Below are 19587 nucleotides of genomic sequence, written 5' to 3'. Positions count from 1 at the left end.
TCTGAGTCCCATCCTTCCCCAAGCCGCCGGGGGGTGAGGAGCTTCTCATTGCTGCATTGCTCTGTTTGCTCAAATCAACAAAGACCCAATTCCCGCCCGACCTGTTCCTCACACGGAGGTGTTGAGAGTGTAAGATCTGAGCGACGTGAAGTATCCAATTGGAGTGTTACATCCTGGCGACAGGAATATCTCTCCACAGCTGCTTTCGGACCTGCTGAATATTCCCCGCATTTCCTCTTTTTGTTTTTGTGCCTTTATTACAGGAGATCTTTTTACTGACAACCCAAAGCTTGTCTCTCGGGGCAGCTCCAGGCACCGCTTTCCTGTGACCTTTAAATTCGGCTGTTTTCACACTCATCACTCTGCACCATGGCTTTCAACCCCCACCACCACACCTCCACCACCCCCAACTCCCGCACCTCCCTCTCTGTCCCCAGTCCCGCGCCCCACTCCCATCCCCTCTCCCGACTGCTCAGCTCTCAGGTCGTCTAAGCTTTTTTTTGGAATTCGCAAAGGCCTGGGGATCACAGAGTCTGTGAGGGAATATAAGGGGTTAATCCACATTCACATACAGGGAACTGCGACTCTCTTAAGATGGACGGAAGTTATTTTGACGGTGACTTGTTCTCTGGTGTCGATTTACTCGAATTCCTCACCTGATTTCTCTGCTGTCCAATGAAGGTCACTCAGCAGAATTTTCAATAATAACTTGTCTTTTCCTAACAGGATTTCAGTCATCATGTGTTTGAAAAAATTTTCAAAGGATTTGCACACAGTCAGGTTCCAGGCACAGCAATGTGATGAAGGCAATAGGATCTGTTTTGAATGTCTCCGACATCATGGAATAACTCCCCCGCCCCTCTCCGAAATTGTGCCTTGGTATATTTTACGTGAGAAGGCAGATGTCAGCTCAGTTTAACATATCGTCTAAAAGCTGGCACCAGTAACAGCAAAGAATTCACTAGAGCGTGACCCTGAATTTGTGGTCAGGATCCGGGAATGAGTTTTGAACTCACAACCTCCTCATTGTAAGAAGCAAGGGAGCAGCTGACTGAATCATAGTTCACTGCATAGGGCAAAAGACAGAAGAGGTTGCACTCTGTAAGGAGAAGCAGAAGTAGATTGTTAATTGAAGAGGTGTCACAGACAATGAGAGATAGACACCCACAGTTGAAAGAGACGGATTTTTTTTTATTACGGCAGGGATAGAGAGTGCAGCAGGAATTTCGCTTCCCAGTGTAGATAACAGAAAACGTTAACTTTGAGTCAAATATTGGACCTGATAAGGTGTCAGAGGCTGACTGACCTTAATGATAACAACTGTATCAGTCGGAGTCACACAGGGAGGGAGTGATCATTTCTGATTCCCACTTGTCTCCCAGGAATGAAGCAGACAGCATTACAACATTGAGAAGCTCAGAGTAACAAAAAAGGGAAACTCTTCAACCGAGTCTCCCTGGGGGAAAAAAACAACATCCGCGGTGGTGTGTGAGTATTTTTGGTGCCGATATTATATCTCCACTGCCTGGAAGATGTTATATTTAATTATCACAGTTCAGGTGAATTAGTAAAGATAGAACCAGAACTTCTTCAGTGCTTCCAACTGCTTGAAATTCTAGAAGAGGCAAATATGTTTCACAAATTGTGTAATGCCCCACAGAGAGGCAATAAAGATACATGACTCTTTCACTCATAAATCACAATTTAAGCCGAAACCCCATTTCCCCTATCGGACGGATGCGAACAATCCGACCAGACTATTTACAACAAGAGAAGTGGAGTCTTACCCGGAGTCCTGGGATCAATATTAATCCATCAAACAGAATCACTGAAACAGATTATATAGTCATTGATCAGGTTGCTGTGCACATTCAAGCAGCAATCTCACTTACGAAGACACACCTCCGCTCCCGCACCATTGGCCGTGAGGCTTTAAGTCTTCCTTAGGTTGTAAAATATGGTGGAAAAATTCAAGTTCCTCCCTCCCTCCCGCCTGCTGCCTCTCTTCCTCCAGCTCCGCCCTTCTCTAACTCCCTCCCTCTCTCCCTCGCTGTCTCCCTCCCTATCTCCCTCCCCGGCTCTCCCTCCCCCTCCTCGCATCACCCCGTCCCATACCCCATTTCTCTTTCAAATCTTACTTCCTGTCTGTGGGGCCTGTCTTCTCCCCAGGCTACCCACTGACCCCGGCTTCTAGGACTCTCAGGCCGGCCCGAGCTCTTTAACCGGCTCCATTCACAGGAAAAGTGACTTCAGTTCCCACAATAACATCCGCGCTCCCTGTACCCCTCTACCCACAAAACTGAAATTCAGGTCAATGCTAACGTGAAGACTGCGGGCTGCAGTTTCCGCTCCTGCTATTTGAAACAATTCGATATATGTGTGTACAGTGAGCAGAAAGAAATTGCTGTACTTTGTAAACATTTCTTACTGAACTCACTGTCATTCTGCTTTAACAGAACTAGTTTGAATCTCCTGATATATTGGCAAAATGATAAATGAACTGCATTTGAAATTTATCCATATCAGAAATTGCTCTAATATTCAGTTGGTCTGTATTCCACTGGACCGATGAAAGATCAACTCCTCTGTCCAATCAGTAAGATATGCAACCACTCGGGGCTTTCATAGTGGAACTGGACAGCCACCTGAAGATAAAAGTTTACATGGCTGTGGAGACAGGGCTGGGGACTGGGATAGTTCAGTTTCTGCTGAAGGATCTCAGGAGAGACAGAGGGCCGAATAGTCCCCTTCTCTGTTGTAGCTATTCTATGTGCATGTGTGTGAGGTTCATTCAGGACCACTTTGTCTTTGGAACAGGATTTGAGTTTGGAATTCATTGTTCATCTGTTGGTCTCTGTGGATTAATTATTTATCGCTTGTCCCTGGGACAGGATTTGTTTTCGGGATTAATTGTGGATCTGTCAGATTCTGGTGATGTGCCTGTGTGTATGATTCATTCTGTATCATTCTGTCCATTGAATACTGTGAGAGTGTGCGATTCAATGTGTATCAGTCAGTCACTGATGCCAGGCTTAAGTTAATGATTCATTCTGGGTCTCTCTGTCTTTTGCTCACAGTTTGGATGTGGGATTCATTACGTATATGTCAGTCCCGGAGACACTTTGCAAATCTGGATTCATTCAAACCAGAATATACCTCACTGAAAGTGGGCCATTTGTTCTAACAGGTAAACTGCCCGACAAGATCCTCCACCTAGAATACTTCATGTAACATTCTCTGTTTATCCCTGAAATTCATTCTCCCTCCTATACTTATCTAGGCTTCCCTTAAATGCAGTTTATCTAATCGTCTCAGTTGCTCCAGGCGATAGTTGGCCTGTAACTGCTGCCGATTCAATGGGAATAAATTAATTAATTGTGTTTCCTAAATTATAGTTCATATTTGCATTTCTATGTCTGCTCCGTCACATCACAAATTCCTCACATTGACCTGTTTCCGCGACACCGACAATGTGAATTTCTACCGCTCTGTTGCGGCCAGTAGATGGCAGCACATTCTGATATAGTGAAGTTGACAGATCAGAGACAACAGAGGAGACTTGTTCATATTATTCGGGAAGGGACAGTTGTAGAAATACTATGGATGGAGATGACCTCTTCTTATATGTATTATGTAATAAGCAGTGGTTATCGTCTGGCCCTCGATACGAGGATGACATCCAGTCAGGGCCGTGAGTTTCTGCCATGGGCCTTCATGAGAGTGAACAGGCCGATTCTCGGGCCACAGACCTTTGGACACATGGGAACAGGATGTCCCACGAGGTAGTGAGATCCAGAGTGCAGGATTTGCTTCCTGTTACTTCTTCTTAGCCGCCGTTCTGCCTCATCATTGAGACCTGGGGACTCACAGCGCGCTGCAGCTTGGGGACAGGTTTTGGTCATTTTGAATGATGAGAAGCAAGTTCCTCGGAGTCATTAATATGAATGCTGCAGCGTTTGAATTAACGTTTCAGAGTGTCTTTGGAGCATTTTCTTTGTCCTCCCCTGGAATGTTGTCCATTTGAGAGTTGAGGAAACAGGACTTGGCGGATGCGGCGCTTTTCGATTATCCGGTCACTGTGTGCAGTCCATGCAATTTAGTTTTTCAGGAACAAAAACAAAAATACCTGGAAAAGCTCAGCAGGTCTGACAGCATCTGCGGAGGGGAATACAGTGAACGTTTCGAGTCCGAATGACTCTTCATCAGTTGAACAGTCATACGGACTCGAAACGTTAACTGTATTCCTCTCCGCAGATGCCGTCAAACCTGCTGACTTATTTCAGGTATTTTTGTTTTTGTTCCAGATTTCCAGCATCCGCAGTATTTTGCTTTTATCTTAATTTTTCAGGAGTTTGGCCTGAATGCTGGTGGAACTGCCTTCGAGAACGACACTACAGTTTGTTTGGCAATGCTCCCACGGAATCTGGAGGGTGCCGCGGAGACATTGCGGATGGAATTTATTTACCGCTCTTATGAGTCGCCGATGCACAGTTAAGTAGTTATAACGTTGCATTCGACCCGTCAGCCGTTGCCTTGTGTGTGAGAGCGAGACACATAGTTATCGATACTTCTCTGCTCCACTTTCCCTGAATTCAGCCTCCCAGAATCTTTCATAATTTTAAAGACCTGTATGAGACCACCCCCCAGCCTTCATTCTTCAAGGGAAAAGGTAGACATCCTGAAAATCATGTCGTGTCTGTTTACCACTTGTTTAATTTTTCATAGTGTATGGGCGTCTTTTGCAAGCCCAGCATTTGTTGATCATCTCACATTATCCTTGAAGTTACGAGTGAAACTAATTACTGTGGGTCTGGAGTCACATGTAGGGCAGGCAAGGGAAGTGCGGATGATTTCTTTCCGTAAAGGCCATTCGTGAACCGGGTGGGTTTTTACCACAATCGATCATAGTTTCATAGCCGCCATTACTGTGCCGAGATTTTAATTCCAAATTTAGGAAATATTTTAATTTAAATCTGCTCTGTTGGGATTTAAACCCGTGCCCGCAGAGATTAGCCTGGCACCTCTGTATTGTTAGTCCAGTGACAGCAGATTCAGCTAATGATCGAGCCGCTTCATGAGAAGATTGGAATTCTCCCAAAGCATTTTATTAAACCGATTGATGCACAGCTTTTGTTCCAGTTGGAAACATCAACAATTTAACGAAACTGATCAGATAAACAAAATGAGTTAGCAATTAATGCACAAATTAACAAGAGCAGACATTTTGAGAAAGAGCCCTGTCATGTTAGGAAGGAAACGCAGAAACTTCAGTTGACGAGTGAGACCGCGTTTTTCAGGAAGTTAAACAGATTTCCATATAAAACGACCACAGCAGGACTCGAACCTGCAATCTTCTGATAACCTCTGTAAATACCACCGAAGTCAGACGCCTTATCCATTAGGCCACGCGGTCAGGTAATACGATACTGCAACTGATGCTAGTGCCATGTAAATAAATATCGTGGTTGTATATTTTTCAATTCGATTTTTGGATGATTCGCTGAATCCCAGATCCATGGCCTCAGGGTCTGAGTTTGACTCCGTGTCTTTCGTTGGAAAATAAGGATTGGGAGATCGGGAACTCAGTTCCTATTGTCCGTACCCTCTCCTCATCATTCTCCTGCAGTGTTTTGAATCTCTCTCATTCTCTGCCTCGTGGCCTCCCCTCAACCGCTGCTAAATTCCAGAAAATAAACCACAAAACAGCCCCTTCATATAAACCACGAACAAAGGAAGCCGTTCTTCCCGAATTAATGAGCAATTTGATCGCACTTTCCGACATGTTAAGACGATAGTGTCAGAGAGAGAAACTTCAGCGATGGTGGGAATTTCGGAATTGGGGGACGGGGAGGGGGGCGTTGGGGCTTAGTCAAAAAACAAGAGGTTTCCGGAGTGAAATTAGGAAACATCTCTCTCAGCAAAGGGGAATTTCAGAGATCCCATCGGGAAACAGCACTTTAATTTTAAATCTCAGTTTTATAGACTTGTGTTCATCAAATATATGATGGAAAAGCGAGAAACTGGGTATTTATCTGTCCCGGAACTTTGATCCTTGAAACATTATTGAAGACATTGAGTTATGCATTCACTGTAATCGAACCCAGGTTTCTTTGATGAAAAATAAGAATTCTACCCCTGAATCACCAATCCGCCCATCATGCTGAAATCAATTTATTTCCCTAACTACAAGATCACTGCACTAAAACAGAAAGCAAACTGAAAGTAACCTGAAGAAAAGAAAATAATTTAGGGACTGTGACGCTGTTACAGAATCGGCAACTTCGGGAATCTAATCCGAGTTTCCCACGCCCTAGTGACGCATTGTGCTTCTGAACCAGCAATGCATAGGTTTGGACGGATTTCATAACTTTTAAACTATTTCCTAATCTGATTATCAAAGTATCACTTCCTTTATCATTGATCTACAGTCCCTCATTGTTCAAATCCCACGTCTGGAATTCGGTATTTTTAATCACTCCACAGACAGAACTGTCAAGAGGGTTTAGAGAAAGTAAATAAACATGAATTGTTCCCACTGGCTCATGGATCATTGACCAACCAGGGCAGATTTTAATTCATTCGAAAAGGAACCAAAGATAACGTGTGGAAAAGATTTTCTCGTAATAAATTGTGAGCATTTGGATGGCCTGCCTAATCGGCAGGCAAACCCATGACTGTTACCATCTGGAAGTGCAAAGGCAGCAGACACATGGGAACACCAACACGTGGAAGTTCCCCTCCAAGCCGCACATTATCCTGACTTGGAAATAGATCGCCATTCCTTCACTGTCGCTGGTTCAAGATCCTGGAACTCCCTCTCTACAGCACAGTGGGTGTACCTACACCACAGGGGCTGCAGCGGTTCAAGATGGCAGCTCACTGCCATTTTCTGAAGGGCAATTGTGGATGGGCAATAAACGCTGGCCTTGCCAGCGACGCCCACATCCGGTAAATAAGTAAATCAGCACCCACAATATTTTTGTTGTTGTTGTTATTTCTGTGTAGGTGTTTACCTGGATAAGGAAACAGGTTCTGATCAGCCCTTTGACAAACAGCCGAGATTGCGACTATTAAGCCTGCGAGATCAGACTCCAACGTGTGCAGGGAATGTGGAAGAGCGAGAAGGAGGGAACATCCTGCGTTGGATAGGTTTTCTCTAAAAGAAAACAAAGGTTTGTTTTTCATCAGCTGTTTTGACAACCACACGATTTCACAACGACGTGTGACAAACACTGGAGAACTTCTCAAGTGTGTTCGGCATTTTAACGTAGGAAATTGCTGAAATTTCCAACCGTTTGTTTCACATTGTCAGGCTGCATGTTCCTTCAGACAGGTTTCCATCTGAGCGGATTTGTGAACGTCAGCGTTTCAGGGGTAAATTCCTCACTGGCCAGACTGGACTCCTGGTTCTGTTGCTTAACATCACCTTTTCGCTTTCTGAATACAATTCTGGTCTCTGATTCATTCATGTTTTTAATCGTGAAACTGGGCTTACCTTGGCGTTACAGATGTAAGATAATTGGTAAAAGAATAGCAAATACTGTCTTTCCGTCTCCCCTTACACAAGTTTACAATTCATAGTGCTAAAGACCAATAAGTAGGCAAGCAAAATGTGAGCAGAATGTAAAGTGTTTGTAAAGGAATAAAGATACGTTGAGTGAGTGGACAGAAGTTTGGTAGATACAATAATGTGGGAATATGTGAAGATCACCATTTTGGTGGGACAGATTTAAAAAATAACTAATAATCTTTAAATGAAGAGAGATGGCAGAGTGCTGTGCTGCAGTGAGACTTGGGTGTCCTTGTACATGTATCACAAAACAAAGCTAGGTTGCAGGTACAGCAGGCAGTTAGGAAGGCTAATGAGGTGTTAGCCTTTATTGAAAGGGGAATGGAGTATAAACTCGGACATTCTTGTGATAACTGAAGAGGGCGTTGATGGGACAAAAGTTAGAGTATTGAGTCCTGTTTAGTTCTCCTTCTTTAAGGGGGAAAATGCTTACATTTGAAGGAGTTCAGATTTGCCCTCAGAAGATGGTGGTGAGCTGCCTTCTTGAGCCACCGCTGGGAGTGTTGACATTGACTTTGGTCCTCAAGCCCTGGATTTATATTTGACTCTATAAACTTGCGGCTCAGAGGTGTGAATGTCACCAACCGAGACACCCTGTGCAGAAGTAATTTATCAGGAGGAATAGCTGTTGTTGATTTGTTAGGAACTAAAAATACAAAGATCACTGAGAACAAAGGTTCAAAACAGGAAGAAAAAGCAGTTCAATAAATCATTCTGCAATGTCTGCAAATAAAACAGCACTTTCACCGAATGAGTGGGAACGTGGTTTGATTTCATTGAGTTGAAACTGATTTCTATGTGAAATTAACATGAATCAATCTCAACATCAGCAACTTGCATGGATCAGCCAACGAACCCATGTCTCCCAAGTTCTCTGTCAAGTGATTCTAGTGCCTGTCTTATACTATTGACAGAAGATTGAAGGTTGTTGAGTGCACTTGCCAGTTAAACTAGGTGACTAAATAGGTTAGGTTCAGATGGATGTTGCATTATGTGCTGTTAATTAATTCCATTAAATGATGACCAATTGCCAAAGGAAGGTGGGATTAGAAAGGGCACCTGGGTGTCCTCGGGCTGGACAAGATGGGCCGAATGGCCTCCTTCCGTGCTGTAACTTTTCTATGGTTCTATTTCGATGAATGTTTTGTTCCAGGAAACTGCCACCTAGTCACATCCTGTCCCAGGAAATTCCAACACTTACTGCCCTGAGAAACTCACTTAGACATTTGCTGCTCACCTATTGATCATAGTCTTCACTAACGTCCCTGATTCTATATGGGATCATTGAATCACAGAACATAATGAGAACATTCGGCCCGTCTGGACTCGGCTGGCCATCTGAACGAGCAGCTCACCTGCTGCCACTCCACAACCTTTTCCCTGTAACATGGCTAATTTGTCTTTTCAGATCAAGGTCAAATTCCCTTTTGAAAACCTCAATTGTCCCTGCCTCCAGCACACTCTCAGACACTGCATCCAACATCCTAAACACATTCTGCATGAAAATAAAGCCTTATTAGGTAATTGCTTTTTTTGTAAATTAATTTAAATTTGTGTCCTCTTGTTCTGTCCACACAGCTCGTGATTTTGAATACCTCTATCAATTCTCCTCTCAAACTCGCTCTCTTCAAGAAACACATTCCCAACTTCTCCAATCATTCAATGTGAATTAAGTTCCTCATGCCTGGAATCTGTCTTGTGATTATTTTCTGCAATGTCACTAATGCTTTCACATCCTTGCTAAATTGTGGTGCACAGGATTAGATACGATACTCCAGTTGAGGCCGAAACAGTGTTTTCTACAGGCTTCACATAACTTTATTGTTTTTGTACTACATGCTATATTGATGAAGCCCTTGACGTTGTCTGTTTTACTGGTCATCCTCTCAACCTGTCCTGTGATGATAAATGATTTATGCACATATACACCCACATCCCTCTGTTCCCGCAATCCCTTTCGAATTGTAACCTTCATTTCGTGTTGCCTCTCCCTGTTCTTCCTACAAAAACGAATGACACCAGGTTACTCTGCATTAAATTTCACCTGGTAATTGTCCGCCCGTTCCATCAACATTTCTAGATCCCTTTGGAGATCTACATTATCCTCCTCACAGTTCACAGTGCTTCTAACTTTTGTATCATCGGCAAATGTTGAAATTGTGAGCTTGCAACAAGATCTGGCTGATGAATTACAGGAATGGAAGGGTCCCTGACACTGGACACAAGAAATAGGAACAGCAGTACACCACACGGCCCATTGCGCCTACCCTGCCATTCGATGATATCATGGGGTTGACCTTGGGCCTCAACTCTATTTTTCCCCCAGTTCCCGATATCGCACAAGTCCCCGAGAGACCTGGGGAGCTGCACAAGATAACTTTCTCCAGTCCAAAATGCAACAGTTCACCACAAATCTTTGGTTCCTGTCACTCAGCTCATTTCGTATCTGTGCTGCTACTGTCCCTTCTATTCAATGAGCTCTAACTTTCCTCAGAAGTCTTTTGTCCAGCACTTTATCAAATGCCTTTTTCAAGTCCATGTAAATCACGTCAAGGGCTTCACCCTCATCAAAATTCTTTGCTGTCGCATAAAAAAAAACTAACTGAAGTTAAATAACATGATTTGTTCTTATCAAATTGTTAGGAAGTAGAGAGGTTTAAGTAAGTTATACTGGTAATTGCAATTGTTAGGAATGAGTTTTAGCTTTAAAGTTTAAGTTTGATTTGTATTTCTGTATTTGTGTTAAGAAAGGTCAAATGGAGTTTTAGTTTCGTTTTAAAAAGGTGCTGGCATCTCTATTCAGGCTTACGACTTATGAAGTTAAGCAAACACATCAGTAAAAGAATTGGGCTGTTGCCTAGCAACAGGAAGATAGAGAGGCAGGTCCCTCCCACAGACACACACACAGAAGGAGGGAAACTGCAGTTTTGATTTGGAAGCTGCGGACCTCGGTTGGTTTTTGAAAGTTGCTGCCAAGAGAGACTGGAAAAGGCGGCAGATACTTAGTCCCAAGCGAAAGAAAAATCCCAAAATCCAGGGGAGTGGAAGAGGTGAAAGTCCAAAACAGACGTTCTGGTCAAAGGAAGGATGGGAACCTGGAACAGGTCCTGTTAATGAATTTAAGAGGAGGGGCAGAGGGAATGGCTTCAATCCTTGCGTGAAAGGCGGAGTGCAGTGAAACTGGTTGACTCACGGCTTGTCAAGCTTCTGTGGGGAGTTGAATAGAGATGCATAGCAACTTTTTATGGTGGTATTTTTCACTTGGTTTCAGGGTCTGGTGTTCCTTACCACAGTGTGCCTATTGATACATGGATTATGTAATTACTGTGGAAATTAAAGAATAAAATTAATTTTGCAACTTGCGTTATTCCTACAAATTTGTCTCCACCTGCAAAGTTATAGTTGTGGATGAAAGAGTATTGTAACATGGTTCATCTTTTCTCGTTGAATAAATGTTTTATTTATTTTTTGATAAAAGTTGATCAGCTGACTCCTGTGACTCTGTTCAGTAGCTACTTTCCACGTATTTAAACAATCGAATAAAAGTTAGGATCTATCAAGCTGGGCTCCACTCTGGGTTTAGGATTGTCCAGGGGTAATCTCAGCTGGGACCATAACATAATCCAAGCTGGTTTTACTTATTAATGTGCATTTTCCCGAGGTAATTTTCATGTCGTCGGGAATTTTCCTTTCTGAAAGGTAGCTCACCACCCAGGTTAAACTGGCTGACCTGTAGTTTCTGGGCTTATCCTTACATATTTGTTTGAACAAGGATGTTACAATAGCAATTCTCCAATCCGCTGTCACCACCGCGAGTCTAAGGAATATTGGAAAATTCTGGCCAGCGTCCCTGCAATTCCTGCTCTCCTCCCTCAGTATTCTGGATGCATCTCGTCTGCGTCTGGTCCTAAACAACTTTAAGCACACACCGCCTATCAAATACCTTCTCCTGAAATTGTTTATTGCCTTTACACTAAAATATCGATCGAGGTGAAACGGCTCACTTTCTGCTCAGTACAATTCCTAGATTACGAACAAAATATGATCAAATCAAATTCTCACTATGGGGCTACCAGACCTGGCCGTCTCAGAGAAGTTTACAATTCTCTTAGAGAATAAAACAGCCGAATGCATTCATCCAGAAAACGGGGTTGTCTAATTAGTGTGTTCGGGTAACATTACAGTGCGATTAAGGGGGCAATTTTTTTTTTCAAATTGCCTTCATTTCCTTCAGGTGTGTTTCATTGATGAGTTCTCTGCAATGGTGGGTCCAGTTCTCAAACTTACCCCTGATGTAAGTAAACCGCTCCACCTAGACCGCAATGAGTTTTAGACAACGCACTGGGCGATTTATACCACAAATAGCAACACGTGAGAGCTCGCCTGAGATTTGAAACAGAGACCGCTCACATTCTCACTTATGAAACGTCCCATAGCGAGAATCACACGGCGAGACCAATAATGTAACTGTATGTATATAACTCAGCCAATATAGACATTCATTGGCACCAAAAAGATATCAGCCATTCTTTCAGAGCGCTCTGGGTAAAAGAGAACATTGAAGAAATACACCAGGCAGTGTCTAGGCCCAGGCAGTATCCATGGAGACGGCAAGAAATCTCAAGTTTCAGTTACACTCATTCTCTTCTTGGGATAAATTAACTCATTCTCTTATTAGGATAAATTAACCATCCGATTACATGAGCAACAGTTTCTTCATTTACTCCACGTGTTTTGCAGTGATAATTTCGTTATAATGACTTCGCAGGTCCTAAAAACTCGGCCGGGTTTAAGTAAAACCCGCCTTTTCGCTTGTAAAGAAATATGCATCACAAGCGGTACCACAAGAGAGCTCGTCCGGGATTTGAACCCGGGACCTCTCGCACGATCATTTAACGAAAATCCCGAAGCGAGAATCATACCTCTAGACCAACGAGCCTGCCACAGGTAAGCGAGATAACCGCTATGTGTATTCATTGTCCTCCAGAGTGCCTCAACACTCCTTTTGGATTCCTGTCGTAACACCAGAAAACAATTAAGAATTGCACCTCATGGCAGGCAGCAGTGTGGACAGTGAAAGAGTGTTCACCTTTCAGGTCGATGCCGTTTCATCAGAACTCAGCAATGCTAGAATTGTGATCAGTTTTACACTGTAACTCCTGACACCGAGCTGGAACAGGAAATCGGTACCCACTCAGTCTGCCGGTGCGTGCGCCCTTCCTCCCACCGCTGACGTCCTCGTTGTTCAGCCGTTGACCGTCGCCCACTGGCTGCCTCCCACTCACTCCCCTGCTCCCGAATGCCAGGTGCCCTGACCCCAGGCCCTCGCCGCCTCGCTCGCTGCGCTACACGCCAACCCTTATGCCGCACCGCTCGCTACCCGACTACCAAGCCGCTCACCTCCCACTCGGCACCTCCGTCCTGACCCCTGTCGCCGCTCATCTCACCAGAAGAACTGAGGAGATGGTGACAAGCAGAACAGCAAGTGAGGCGGTGAGGGGTAGGGAGCAGGCCGGAGAACGGGAGGTTACTGAGGCGCCGAGCAGTCCGGCAAGCGAGACGGTGAGCAGGACAGGGACAGCAGTGCCGAGAGAGGCACACAAGAACAATAACACGAAAATCAGGAGCAGCAAGAGGCCATTCAGCCCCTCGAAGGTGCTCCAGCATGGCTGATCTGAATATGGCCGCAACTCCACTTTCCTGTCTGCCCCCAATAATTCTTTACTCATTCTTTTGTCAAAAATATCTCCACTTCAGCCTTGAACATTATCAATGACCCAACCTCCACTGCTCTCTGGGGAAGAGAAATCCACAGATCAATGTCCCACTGAGAGAGAGAAACAAATATATTACCTTCTGTCAGTCTGAAATGGGAGAGCCCGATATTTTTAAACTGAGTCACCTGATTGTAGAGTCCCCCACAAAAGGAAACATAGTCTCAGCAGCCGCCCTGTCAAGTCCCCTCAGGATTTTATATCTTTCAATAAGATCATCTCCCATTCTTCAAAACTCTAATGGGTATAGGCCCAACCTCCTCAACCTTTCCTCAAAAGAAAACCCTTGCATTCCAGGAACCAGTCGACTGAATCTTCTCAGACCTGCTGTAATGCAATGATATCCTTTCTTAATTAAGGAGAATAAGACTGTCCACAGTTCACCAGATGCTGTCTCACCAACGCCCTGTATGACTGTGGGGAAACTTCCATAATTTTATATTCGATTCCTTCTGTAATAAACGCCAACGTTCCATTCGCCTTCTTAATCACTTGCTGCATCTCTACACCAACTTTTTGAGGCTCATGAACCGGGACCCCCAGAACCCTCTGCACTGTAGAGTTCTGCAGCATTTCTCCAGTCACATGATGTACTGCTTTTAAATTCTTCCTGCCAAAGTGGACAAATTCACATTTTCCCAAGTTATACTGCATCTGCCAATTATTGTCTACTCACCCAGCCAATCTAAATCGCTCTGTACACTCTAAATGTCCTTCTTCTACAGTGAAGGCAGAAACAAAATACCCGTTCAACAGTTCTACCAGTTCCTTGTTTTCCATTATTAATTCTCCAGTCTCACCATCTGCGGGACCAACATGCACTTGAAGAAATATTTATAAACATTTATAGACTGAATTCCGGCTCGGGAGTGGTCCAGCGAGCGGAACACAGCAAAAACAGTGTTCATTTCGGGCTGAGTTTGATCTGCACCATCTCCGCTGCCGAAAGTGACCTGGAGCGTCACTGGCTTTGACGTCACAGACACTGAAACTCCACGTGTGGAGCGCGTGCTCTCTGCTGTTCAGGTGTCAACAAACTCAGCCAAAAGGTCTTTCCCATGTGGACCAACGTGAGAACTTCCCGGGAAGTTTACATTTACCCCTCCTGCCGTGGACCCTCCTCGAATGCCTCCGACTCTGAACTAGAGTCAGAAACTTGGGACAGATCCCAAACAATTAGCTTACTAGATGCCCAGGAAAGGTTAAACAGTTTAAATTCTGGTCTATCACCTGGGTTACTGCGCAACCGAATACTCAGTCGCCCCGATCCGACCACCTGACCTCTCCGCGGATCTCCTGACTGGCTCCCAACCTGTATGTTGACGCGGTCACGCACTTAAACGTTCAGACCCACCTACGCACTCACCCACCAAACTCATTCACTCAGCCAGCTATCTCGCTACACACGTCACTCACCTAACCATTCATTCAGTCACTAGCTCACCCAGTGAGTCATCTATTCTCTCCCGCACAGTCAATGACTCGATATTTAAACGACCAGAATATGGCAGTTAATATTGTAAAAAGAGGCCATGTACTTTCGTTCCATGACTCTGCCGCTGGGTTTAAATGTCCTACCACCTTCAATGATTTACGTACATAAACACCCAAGTCCCACTGCTTCTCCACCTCCCTTAGAGTTGTACCCTTCATTTTATATTGTCTTTCCAAGTTCTTCCTACCAAACCTCAGTCCATTGAACTTCATCTGCCACCTGTCTCCCCACTTCGACCAACAGGTCCAAGTCCATTTGAAGTTCTACACTATCCTGCACACTCTCCACAATGTTTCCAAACTTTGTATCCTCCGCAAACTTTGACATTGTGTCCTGGGCACAAAGGTCATTGATAATTATCAGGAACAGCAAAGGTCCCAACCCTTTCGCCAGGCCGAAAAAAAACCATTTACCACCAATCTCTGTTTCCTGCCACTCAGCCAATTCTGTATCCTTCTAGCGGCGAAGCGGCTCTACTCCTTTTGCCAACTGTTTCACTACTCGGTGGCGAGTTTTCTTCTGTTAAGTGGTTCAGATTGGAAAGTGGGGTGTGACTGGATTCACCTGTACAGAGAGGGGTTGGTGATGGCAGTTTCCCTTCTCTGATGAACCAGTTGCTGATTTGCTTTTATTTAAATTTCGACTCTGGTGGGACTCGAACCCACAACCTTTGAATCTCTTATAGAGCAGCAGTTAGAAGTCCAACACGCTATCCGTTGCGCCACAGAGCCCAGCTCATGTACTACTCATTTCCTATTCCATATAAGGGAATTTCTGACATTGTAGAACAAAACGTTCACACGGTCAGCAATTTCCTACGTTTGAACAATGACAACATTTCAAGAGCACTCATTGCCTGTGAAGTGTTTTGGACGTCCTGTGGTTGTGAAAAGAGCGATAGAAATTCGAGTGAAAGAGCAATTTCCTTCAAAAGGACATATTCAGGTTGGAAAATAGGGCGGCTGAATTGTTTTGCAGAGAAGGGTGAAATGATTCATTTTGGTCGGAAGAACACGGGGGAAAAGACAAAATAAAGTTTACAATTTCAAAGACGGTGCCGGAACAGCGGGAAATGATGTACATCTGCATAAATTATTGAAGGAGGCAGTGCAGGTTGAAAGAATCGTTCATGAAGCATACCATATCCTCGGCTTTATGAATGGGAGCATAGATTACAAGAGCAAAGCGGTTGTTTTGAACTTGGGAAAGACAGTATTTCGGCCACAGCTGGAGCATTGCGCCCAGTTCCGGGTATCACACTTTAGGAAAGATGTGAATGCATTGAAGAGGAAGCAATAAAGTTTAACGAGAATATTTCGCAGCGAGGAACTTAAATTACCTCGATACATTGTAGCGGTAGGGGATATTTACCTTGGAGACGAGGATTTTGAGAGGAGATTTCTTAGAATTCTTTGCAGTCCCGTGTCTTCTGGACACAGGGTGGGTGATGATTTGGACATGGTCTGCTTCAGTATCGGAGGTGTTGAAAATGGTAACGAACATTGAGCAAACATCAGCGAACATTCCCAATTCTGCTGGAAGGAAGGTCACTGGTGAAGCAGCTGAAGATGGTTGGGCCTAGGGCACCACACCGAGGAACTCCCACAGTGATGTCCTGGAACTGGGATGATTGATCTCCACAATCACAATCATCTTTCTTTGTGCTGGGTATGACTCCAACCAGCAGAGAGCTCCCCACCCCTCGCCTCCGATTCCCACTGTCTCCAGTTTTGCTGGGGATCCATAATGCCACACAGTCAAAAGCTGCCTTGATGTCAAGGGCAGTCACTCTCACCTCACCTCTGGAGTTCAGTTTGCGTTGGAGGACGAGGGGAATCAGGTTGTTTTGTTTGCCCACCCAAGCTGAATGTTGGGCTTGAGGTGGTGACCAGATTCGGAGAGGATGGTGACAAGCTTGCACTGAGTTTCAAGGTTGCAGTTCAGACCTTGGTGGGATTGCTGCTATATTCCCAGGACGTGGTGATCTCATTCTTAGAGCAACACACTTACACTGAGGACAAGTTGCTCCATGTAAAATTAAATGGAAATGTGGGATGTCAGAATCTGTTCATCACTGATTCACTTTTATTCATTTCTGCATCCTAGAGTAACAAAGTGGTTTGTAACTGTAAAAAAGTAAATAATATTCAGTAGATTCAGTCCAATACCTCCACAGTTTCCACTATTACAGCCCTCAGCGTTTTCAGATGCATTCCTCTGGTCCCACTGACTTATCAACATTTAGCACAGCCAGACCTTCTCGTATCTCTTCTTTAACACGAGTTATATGTTAAAGAAGTCATTTGCAAATTGTCGATGGAGGATTTGTGCCCTCTTATTGAAGAGGGTTTAAAGGAGAGGAGCGAAGCATTTGTGCTGAAGAAGTGGGATCAGTGAAAATAAAAGTAACAATAAGTGGAATGAAGGGGGCGGGCTGTTCATGGGCTGACTGGAGAATTTCATTAGGATTTATTCATTGGAGATTGGAAGGTCATTTTTCCAAATCTTTAAGGAGATTAATGTTGAAGGAAGCCTGCCTTCATCTATAAGGAATCATTAGCTAAGTTTATAAAAATAACGCGGATAGATAGGATTCAAAGAATTGGAGGGGTAACACGTTGTAATGTGGAATATAAGATCTTGGTGAGGGGTTTAGGAACAACATCAAGTCCTTGGAGAGCATGCAGTGGAAATTTTCTGGAATTGGATCAGTGGTGAGGGATTCCATATGTGGATGGACTGAAAAATACAAACTGGAGATGCTCTTATCGGAGAGAATGTTAAGGGGAGATTTAGCACAGATATTTAAGATTAGCCGATGTATTTAATATCAGCCCAGGTATTCATTTCTTATACACATTAAGCGATATTTTTCCCATTGATGGAATGTTTGAAAACCAATGATTAGATAAAAAATAAATCGTGGAGAAATGTTTCACACTGCTCCATTCCAAACAGTTCCTGACTTGACGTGATACATTTTTTTCCTGCTTACTGGAGCCGCATTTCCAACATTGCACACCTTGCTGCACTTTCAGAACGTTCTTGCTAACTCTTCACGGCTGGAAAAAAGGATACGAGGCCATGACTTAAAGCTAGGATCGGGTCTGAGGGGATGTTAAGATGAGGGATTGTGAAACCATTGTGCTTTTCACACGTGGGTTCGAATCAAGTTATTGGATATTTTTAGTTATTGTTTCTTCCTGTTTGAGTAGGTTTCAAATAAAAAAGGCCTGGAATCGGATGGTTGCCAATGTCTCACTGGAGATGACAACTGTCAAGTAACATTTGCGCCACACAAGTGTCAGGCAATAATCATCTCCAAAAAGTAAGAATCCAACTATTACCTTGATGTTCACTGGCATTAGCATCACTGAATCCCCTACTATCAGCATCCTGGGAGTTACCATTGACAAGAAACTGAACTGGAATAGCAATATAAATATTATGGCTTCAGTAGCAGGTCAGAGGCTAGGAATCGTGTGACGAGTAACTCACGTCCAGGCTCCGCAAAGACTGTCTACCATCTACAAGGCACAAGTCAGGAGTGTGATTGAATGCTCCCCACTTGCCTGGATGAGTGCAGATCCCACACCACCCAAGAAGCTTTACACCATCTAAGCCAAAGCAGCTCGCATGATGGAGACCACATCCAGAAACATTCATTCCCTCCACCACCGACGCACAGTAGCAGCAGTGTGTACCATGTTCAAGGTGCACTGCAGGAACTCAGCAAGACTCCTTCGACAGCACCATCTAGACCCTGGACCACTACCATGTAGAAGGGCATGGTCAGCAGAAAGATGGGAACACCACCACCTGGAAATTCCCCTTCAAGCCATGAATTGGAAATATATTGCTGTTCCTTCAATATCGCTGGTAAAAATCCTAGAACTCCCTTCCTGACAGCACTGGGGACGTACCTACACCACATAGACTGCAGAGGTTCAAGAAGGCAGGTCACCACCACATTCTCAAGGGCAATTAGGGATGGACAATAATTGCTGTCCAAACCAGCGAAGGCCAAATACCTAGAATAAATTTTTTCAATGGACTATTTCAGAGTTAATCAAAATTGATAGTAAGCTATTACAGTCCTTTCCCCAGATTTTATTGGAATGATGAACAAATAGGATTCAGGAAAAGGAGAAGGACTTTTCCTTCCCTTTCATTCTCCAGATTTACCGTGGCTGAAAGAGCAGCTGGAAAAGTTAATGGCGATGGAGCAGAAAAAAATAACATTGTTCTTGCGGAACACATTTAGTTTGACATTTTCTTGATAAGTTCAGTGAGTGAGCAAGTTTTAGCAAATAAGCTTTAAAGTGAAGGGCCATCTAATTAAACCTATAATATATAGAAGAGGTTGTTTAATTTTGTGGTGAGATTCTCGAAACTGTGGAGGAGCCAAGAGAGATGAACAGACATCATTAAAAGCTCGTGGACAGGAAGATAAAAATAATATCTAAGACTAATAGAATACGAAGTATTGGGAATCATATTACAGTTGTATAAAACCCTGTTTAGTTCAATGCATTCTGTTCCTGACAACAGACCTAAGGGATGTTAGATTGGCCTTGGAGTGGGGGCAGCAGAATTTCATCAGAGTGATACCAGATTCAAATGACGAGGACAGATTGTAAACACTAGTATTGTAATGCCGTGAATATCAGAGACTAAGGGGTGATCCAACTGAAATGTTTACCGTGCGTTAATGATTTGACAGGGTAGATAGAGGGAAACTGTTACCT

At 44.0% G+C, this 19587-nt stretch overlaps 3 non-coding genes across 3 annotated transcripts; all 3 read right to left on the bottom strand.

Moving 5' to 3' along the window:
- Positions 1 to 5323: 5323 nt before the first annotated feature.
- Positions 5324 to 5413, bottom strand: trnar-ucg (transfer RNA arginine (anticodon UCG)). The gene is given in 2 exon segments: positions 5324 to 5359; positions 5377 to 5413. It is a non-coding gene; the product is annotated as a tRNA-Arg (tRNA).
- A 7006-nt stretch (positions 5414 to 12419) lies between these two features.
- Positions 12420 to 12509, bottom strand: trnap-cgg (transfer RNA proline (anticodon CGG)). Its single transcript is given in 2 exon segments — positions 12420 to 12455; positions 12474 to 12509. It is a non-coding gene; the product is annotated as a tRNA-Pro (tRNA).
- A 2970-nt stretch (positions 12510 to 15479) lies between these two features.
- On the bottom strand, positions 15480 to 15570 carry trnar-ucu (transfer RNA arginine (anticodon UCU)). The gene is given in 2 exon segments: positions 15480 to 15515; positions 15534 to 15570. It is a non-coding gene; the product is annotated as a tRNA-Arg (tRNA).
- Positions 15571 to 19587: the final 4017 nt, after the last annotated feature.

Source organism: Cetorhinus maximus, unplaced genomic scaffold (genome assembly GCF_964194155.1).
Source record: "Cetorhinus maximus unplaced genomic scaffold, sCetMax3.hap1.1 HAP1_SCAFFOLD_1728, whole genome shotgun sequence".
Taxonomy (NCBI): Eukaryota; Metazoa; Chordata; class Chondrichthyes; order Lamniformes; family Cetorhinidae; genus Cetorhinus; species Cetorhinus maximus.
This window is presented reverse-complemented; position numbering and strand designations above follow the sequence as displayed.